The sequence below is a fragment of the Triticum urartu genome, chromosome 6A, assembly GCF_056163025.1.
Source record: "Triticum urartu cultivar PI428250 chromosome 6A, HENAU_Tu73, whole genome shotgun sequence".
NCBI classification, from domain to species: domain Eukaryota; kingdom Viridiplantae; phylum Streptophyta; class Magnoliopsida; order Poales; family Poaceae; genus Triticum; species Triticum urartu.
This window is the reverse complement of record NC_141878.1, coordinates 52,277,795-52,286,377: the sequence shown is the minus strand read 5'-3', so window position 1 is coordinate 52,286,377 and position 8,583 is coordinate 52,277,795. Positions and strand designations below refer to the sequence as shown.

General features: G+C 45.9%; 1 pseudogene; it reads left to right on the top strand.

Moving 5' to 3' along the window:
• The first annotated feature begins 747 nt into the window (after positions 1–747).
• LOC125516505 (F-box protein At5g03970-like) lies at positions 748–3,048 on the top strand (annotated as a pseudogene).
• Positions 3,049–8,583: the final 5,535 nt, after the last annotated feature.

Here is an 8,583-nt window from a genome sequence, read left to right as displayed (position 1 = left end):
GTTGAGCGGCTCCGCACTAAGCCACATGCAAGCATGCAGAAATACCGTGCCACATGCATGTGAGTGGGTTTTAAATCACATCAACATGTTGATGGCAATGAACTAGCTGTGATACCTGTGCCAGTGAACAGGAATGCTGATGGCAATTGCCACTTTCTGGGTTATGCGGGTACATGGTGGTGGGCTTCAAAATTTAGTGCCCAGTTATGGAAGAAGAAGATTGATTCTGATAGTGTTGCTTGATGGGTACCGCGAAGAACTATTGAACTGGAGAAGCTACTTTCCATGAATTCAGAGATTGAGCGAAGGCGGCATAAATGTAAATGTGTATTTGTCAGAGCCACCATTCGAAGTAACTTAAAATTTATTATGTTTTTTTCCTGGAACAATGGTAAAAAAGAAAACCATACAGTCATGCGCTTTTTAGGGGTCATACAGTCATGCGTACGCCAGTATTTTTTACTTTTTTGTCTAAAAAAGTTAATTTTTACTTTTTTTAGCATAATTTTTACTTTTTCTTAGTAAAGTATTTTCTACGTTGATGTGTTTAGGAATTCATTAGTTATGGCCACGGGCTTCATTGTTTGCAACACGTCGGTTATTGTGGCCTTTTCCTCGCAGATCATGGGCTCGAATTATGTAGTTGTGGGCTCTCGAACCTTTAAAGTTTAAAGCACCCAATAATATCACGGGCTCTCAGCCTCTGGCAGTGGCAGCAAGATTCCACTTCACATTCCGCACAGCCAGATGAGCCGCCGCCCCTGCTCGCCGGTGGCGGCGCCGCTGGACGACGACGACCTGCTCTCCGAGATCCTCCTCCGCCTACCCCCGGAGCCGTCATCCCTCCCCCGCGTCTCCCTCGTCTGCAAGCGCTGGCTCGCCATCGTCTCCGACCCCGGCTTCTTCCGCCGCTTCCGCCTCCACCACCGCCGCAAGCCTCCCCTCCTTGGGTTGTTCGACAGGTTTCACCACATCTACTTCTTACCTACCATGGATCCCCCCAATCGTGTCCCGGAGGGCCGCTTGTCCTTGCAGCTCGACGACGGCGAGGACGCCCGTTTCCTGTTCCTCGGGTGCCGCCACGGCCTCGTACTCATCTTCCACGCATCACGGAACCAGCTCCTGGTGTGGGATCCCGTCACCGGCGACCAGCACAGGCTTGGCCTCCCCCCGGGCCTTGACATGTCAAGCACCTCCATCCACGGGGCGGTGCTTCGGGCTGCCGCAGACCATTTCTAGGTGGTCTTGGTACGCACAGAAACAAGCAAACAACAACACACACGAGCGATCGCCCGCGTTTACTCGTCGGAGACTGGCATATGGAGTAATCTCATGTCAACACCGCTTCCACCGGCTTCGAATTCTGTGATCCAACTTCCCCCTATGATCAATATGGATCCTGGTGTCCTAGTTGGGGATTCGCTTTACTGGTTGCTTTCTGGCAGTATGGCTGACATCCTCGGGTTTGATTTGGATAGGAAGAGCTTAAGTGTGATACATGTGCCAGTGGACAGCTATGTTAGGGGCAATTCCCACTTCACCATTATGCGAGCAGATGATGGGGGGCTTGGTTTCCTTTTTCTGTCAAGATTCACCGCACAATTATGGAAAAAGAAGATTGATTCTGATGGTGTTGCTTCATGGGTGATGGGAAGAACTATTGAAATGGACAAGCTACTTTCCCTGAATTCAGTGAAGTGGGGAGGGGTCCTTATGATACAAGGATTTGCTGAGGACAACAATGTGGTGTTCCTGTTGACACTTACCAGCCTATTCATGCTACAGCTTGAGTCATTGCAGTTGAAGAAACTTTTTGATACTGAAATCGTGTGCCGCTATCATGCATTCGAAAGTGTCTATGCTGCAGGTAATAGCATCCGTTTACAATGTGGGTGTAACAAAATCAAGATATGTTTTGTTAATTGGTAGGTTCATGTCATTCACATTGTTTTGTGTTCAGCTAACCATTTCAAGTAGTGCCATATCACCTTTTTCATTTGCTACTTGATGATATTTTCAACATGTAGTGATGTTGTTCTGTAGTGTTTTCTCTTCTATGTGATGTGATCTAGAAAAACATTGGTTAGTGATAGCTAGCCAGTTTTGCTTCCGTAGAAAGCTGATTGTACTGTATCATGATTTTGAGTTCCCTCAATTGAAGCCAGTGGGTGACTAATAAATCCAAAACAGAGTTAACTAGTTTGTTTGGTGTTTATCAGACAGTTCATATTTATCTTTTTTAGAAGAGTCATGTTACAAGCGGCGAGTTCATTAGTACCAGAGTTATCAATAAGTCAAGTTTATTTGTTTTTTTCTTGCTAAATTTGTTTTCAAAAAATGAATATTCAGGATCATTTCTATCTAGATTTTATTAGTATGGATTTTCTTTATTTCCTTTATCTGATATGATATAACACGAAACGGGCTTCAGAATAATTTTATCTAACTTCTCCCTTCTGATCAGCTAATAGTCTGAGCTTGCATATTCTTCATTTTGTGACACTAGTGAGGATACACTGTTTTGATATTACTATCTACTCCCTCCGTCCGGAATTACTTATCTCGGATATGGATGTATCTAGAACTAAAATACGTCTAGATACATCTATTTCTGCGACAAGTAATTCCGAACGGAGGGAGTATATTTGATAGTACATGGGGTTCTGTTTATCTACTCCTATGTTGTATTTAACTTGGTTGTTTTACCTATATTACATATGTGATTTTATCTAAATATCTCATCGATGCCCTCATATCTATTTGACTTTTTGTTTGAATGATGTTGGTCCCTGACCTCATATGCTTGTAGGCACGGGCATTGGTGGTGGACATGGTGGATCTGAACTTCTGCACAACACATAAGATGATTGGTCAGATAAATATTGCTATCGTGATGTATTCGATTGAGTAGGTAAGCTTATCTTCAAGTAGTAGCTGACTGAAGCATTTTTCCTTTTCCTTGCTTCATGGATATTTGTATGTGTTATTTTTAACTGTTGCTACATTGCATTGATATTTTTGTGGCTGTGAAATTTATTGAGAGTGAGGTTTTTATGCTGTCAGAGTAATTGATAACCAATAGTACCTGACTATTTGACTTAAAACTTCCTTTATAGCAATTGCCATTTCACATTGCTCTTCATTTTGGAGCTTTGCAATACCTAGTGTTTACTTGTAGTGCTTGTGCAATTATACTAATGTAAGGCTCTTAGGCGAGTTGCCTATACGTATATTCTTAGCTTAGTTTATTTGTCACTCTTGACTCGCATGTGTAAGCGGCTATGAGCCTCTCGTTTTTTTTTCAAGTCATTAAGGGGCTGGAAATATGAAAGTAGACACTTCAGTTCGTATTCCATGACCTATCTAATAAAATACGATAATCTTCTTCTCAAGGAAGTACTCCCTCCGTTCCAAAATAGATGATCCAACTTTGTATTAACTTTGTACTAAAGTTAGTACAAAGGTACAAAGTTGGGTCATCTATTTTGGAACGGAGGGAGTACACAGCAAGTAATCTTAATGGTTATATCTAATAAACACAGTGGCGGAGCTAGCCCAGATATTCAAAATATAGATGTTTGGGGTGGCCAAAGACTATTTTTTTCTAATTGAGAATCCTAAAAGAATTTCCTTCACAATTTTGACCAAGGTTGTGGGGGGGGGGGGGGGGGGGGGGGGCATGGCCCCTGCAGGTCGAGCTGTAGCTCCGCGAGTGAACTCTAGCATCTCTATAATTTCGGGCATTTGAGCTAATATTTGGGGATTCTGAACATAAAAAAACTTAGTATGAAATTTTATTAATTATGATATTTACGTTATAGTTTGCATCACCTGGTACCGGTGCCGCATGAGTTCTTCTACTCCCAGGAGAGGCTGGGCTCCTGCTACTCCCACAGGATTTGTTTCGGGTCCTGGACATGTCGACGAGGTGATGTCTGTTTGTGGAGTATCGTTTAGAGTGTTTGTAGTTTGCTGGGTCCTGAACTGTGATGTTTTGCCTGTTTCTGGAGTATTGTTTAGAGTGTTTGTAGTTTGCTCGGTCCTGAATTGTGATGTTTTGCCTGTTCCTGCGAGACTGGTTAAGCCCTTGTAGCCGGAGGCACTTCCAGCGTCTGTATTGGGAATTGGGGGGGGGGGGGGGGGGGTGGATTCCCTCTTTTATGGGAGTCTGTTCTTTAGTCAGATTGATTACCTTACACTCTTATTTTCTTTTTTGACAAAATAAGTTAAGAAAATTCTAGCACATAGGTTTTCGTTACCTCGGCTTGCCTAAACCACTGTCTTCCTAACACCATTGGTAAACCTAGATTCACCTGGGCTCACATTCAGACTGAAGCCACTAAAGCAAAGGTCTTCCACTTAAGAACTTTTGGGTTGTGTACCCAGGCTTCATTGAGGTGGTTCAACAAGCTTGGAGTCTTGCATATAAAACAGGACCGCAACTGCACATATCTTCTAAACCCTATTACCTTTTGTTCTTATCAAATTAGGGTTGCTCTTCAAAAAAACTGAAATATAGTTGATTCTGGAGCAAAATCTTTGTCGCACCTGGTTGCTGCCCCCCCCCCCCCCCCCCCCCCCCCCCCCTCTTCATTGTTCCCTAATTCATAATCAAGTCAGCATTGCTTCCAGCCATGTATTTTCATCATGCATTTTTCTTCCCAGCGATTGCTTTGCTGTCTCAAAGGGCTACATGAAACCTTTGCTGGCTCTTTGGTTGTATGGCATAATCCTTTCCCCTTGCCTGTCTTGGGCTGCCCATGAGCCTGTCTTGTCCTCACATTTGAGACTTCTCACTACTGATCAACCACATTGGGTGCTGTTTTTCTTCATGCTCCAGTTTCCTCTCTCAAGGAGGCAATTTAGGATGTTAATCTGCCTTAAGTGCACTTTCCACCTACTACATGGGTTTACTCCAGCTTCTAGAAGCTGTAAAAGAAAATATCGTTTATGCTCGCCACCACTGTCTCTGGGGCAAATCTGAAACCACGGGCCGCAGGAAATCTCTTGCTGCTTGGGCAATGGTTTGCAAACTGAAGGACAAAGGTGGCCAGGGTATTATCTACCTCACAGTTCAAATGAAGCTCTCGTGCTTTGCAGTCCTTTGCGTTTGATGCCAAAATCACTTTCTGGTCAGTGAAACTCTTTGATAACATTATCTATCTCTTCCACCTGCCTATGACCAATCAGGGTGGACACGGTCTGGGCCGGTCCGGTCCCTGACCGAGCCGCCGTTTTGACCGGCCGCCGGCGGTCCGGACCGGACCGGACCGACTAGCCTGGCAGTCCTGTTTCCAGGGACCGGACCGGTGGCGGCGAAGCTCGGGCCGGACCGAGCGGACCGGCCAACCCACCACCGGCGGCATCGTGCGAGTGTGCAGCGACGAGGTGGGAGATGTGCGCGGGTGCTATGGCGCGGTGGACGACGTGCGCGAGGGCCGGCGGTGAGGTGGACGACGTGCGGTAGAAAGTGCGCTGGGCGGCGGCAAAGGCGCGGTGTTAGCCATGATCTTCTTAGCAGTTATTCTGTTCAATGCAATTAATTTAGCGCATGCATGGGATCACCATATTCTGTATATGGGCCTTGCCGTGATTGATGGGTCAATTCTGACGTGAAGTTAGTTGTAGAATGACATCGTGATTATCGGATCGATCGAACCATGTTTCTCTCGTTCCTTCTATTTTCTGTTCGACTGAATAAAAGGGAACGCTTGCATGGGATAACGCATGATTATCAAATCGAAACCATTTCTCTCTTAGTCGTGAATAAAAGGAAAGGCGGCGAGGAGTTGTCGTCGGAAGGCGCCTTAATTATCGGATCGAATTGAATCCGAATTTATCTTGTTCTCACTATTTTCTCTGGATTGATTAAAAGGAAAACAAAGCGGTAGGGCGCATGACTTCCACTTGCCCCTTTTCCTCTCGATAATCACGGGTGTGACAGCCTGTTCTTTCTATTTTCTGTTCTCTTCTACCTGATGCATGCGATATGAGTTTTCTTCTCCTGTTTAAGTAAATAAAAGGAAACAAATCAAGGAGGAGCGCGGCCACGCTGGAGAAGGACGTCGGGGCCTGGCCATCGGACTCGCAGCGCGCGGATCTTACCGGCCAGAGCATGGTGCCGCCGCGATGACGATGAACAGCCGCCAGCGTGCTTCGGTCCGTTCGGTCGGACCGGTCAAAGACCGGACCGGACCGAGTAAATTTCGGGCCGAAAATCTGTAACCGGACCGGCCAATATCTTGAGCGGGCCAGGCCCGTACGGTCCGGTCCTGAACAGGCCATGAGCGGGCCGAAAAGCCCGCTCGCTCCGTCCAGCCTGAATGACTAAGCAGTCATAAAACGGTATTCACAATCTCGAGCAATTTCTTGAAAGCACACGCCTTGATTACAACAGCAAACACAACTGGACATGCGTTTGGAATGCCAATACACATCGAGCTAAAAGATTCTGCGCCATCCCGTAACACCCCCAAATGGATATGGAGTTGCAGCTGTTCTCCAAAGCTAAAAAGCCTTTGCTTGGTTTATGGTACAAGACTCTGCCTCAACACCAGGGACCTAGTTGTCCACCTAAATCAAATGGATGTAAGCTGCACGTCCTGTGTGCTCTGTACAAATGGTGCTCTTGAAACTAAGGATTGCATCTTCCATTTCGAATTCAGCATAGCTTGTTGGAGATATCTGGGAATACACTGGCAACCTGTGCAGGACTTTGCACTGTTTATTAAATTGGGTTTAACTCTTTCTGCATGCCTTTCTTCTTTGATGTCATGTTCATTGCAGCGTGGCACATTTTGAAGCAATGAAACATTGAAATCTTAAATAAAATGTTAGATTAGCCTTGCACACCTAGAAAACCACTTGTAAAATTGACCTTCTGCTATAGGCTTTCAGATGGAAGGAGAGTCTAAGACCTTCCCCGTGTGGCTTAATTCACTAGGCTAATCGACGTCTTAGTCTGTCTACCATTTCATCCTAGGTGCTTTGTAATTATTTGTACTTTTTCTCTCCCGTAGTGTTCTTTTCTCCTAGAAATTCTTGTTCAGCTCCTTTGCACAGTTCCTGTTTCTTATTTAAATTTATTTCACTGTCGGGACCTCCCCTACAGTTTTCTGTCACAAAGGAAAAAAATGTGGAATAACATTGTTTTTTTCCAAAACGAGGCAAAAGACTTGCCATTTTCATTGATTAAGAAAAAGTGAGAATTGCTCGGTTACTTGACGGAAAACCGGGCTAAAACCGATACAACCCAACCCATATAATATGGGCACCACCGGCCAACCTGGCCACCGACATGAAACATGAACTGCAAAGAAGAAAAGACATCCGCCGGGGAGTCGCAAGCGTCATCGTCATCACCGGTTACCTCCGAACGGGCGACTCCAACTTCATCATAGAGCTCCACCAACGAAGCCGCCCCCACAAACAGCTACACAGAAGCAATGACGGCACATGCCAACAAATGGCCACACAGGTGTGTCCCTCGAACATGAGCTTCAGCGTATCCCACACCTCCTTCGCCGTTGCTTTGGCGATTAGGTGCTGGAGGACATCCATCGGCATCACCGAGTAAATCGCCGACGCCGCCTGCCGATCCTTCCGGTGCTCGGCTCCCTCCTCCGGGATCCACCGCGTCCCATAGCTCGTCGGCGCGGAGACCACACTCCATGAGGGCCTTCCAGACGCCGAAGTTCTCGCGATCAAACTGTGGATACGACAAACTCGCCGAAGCAGCAAATACTTTAGCCGCACCGGAGTACTCCGCCAGCTGCTTGTTCTTCTCGTCGTCCGCCATGATCCTCTGTTACTAGAAGATCAACCTTGCTCTGATATCAATTGTTGGCTCAGACCCGACACAGAGTACTTTCCGATGACAGTGATACGACCGACGACGAACGACGACGAAGCAAAGCGACGCTGACTGTCTTGGTTTCTACCCCAAGCTGGCTCGACCGTTCTTGATCGATTGACACCGTAGCCTGCGATGTGCACGTACAAGCTAAGCCTCCAATTTAGTTGATTGATTCCGGCCGAAACACAAGATGCACGTACGCACACAAGTCTAGCTAGATTGATAGCAAGAGGAACGTGTCGTTCCTGCTACTTCTTTATTGCTTTGATGTGTTAGATTATAGGGGCCAGGTACATGTATATATACTAGTCTAGACTAGCTACCAACATGACCGGATCGGTCAGGACTACTAATCCTACTTGAACTAGGAATCCTACAAGACCACGTACACCTGCTGTGTACTAATTCATGTTTAAGTCTAACAATCACCCCTCTAAACATGTTGTGGTCCTACATGACGTCATCACGTCACAGCTCCGACGCCGATCCTTATTCGCATCTTCGAGTGCTTCTCTCTGTCCAAAGTCTTGGTTAGGATGTCCACTAACTGATCATCGGTGCAACCATAGTTGACCTCCATCTTACCTTCTTCCACACAGTCCTTTATGTAATGATATATCGTATCAATGTGCTTGCTTTTATCACGCCGCACTCGTTCTTCGCGTAGAAAAGTTGTAGACTTTCCATCAACATTGAGCACCACTTATTCCGGATCTTGATCCATGAGA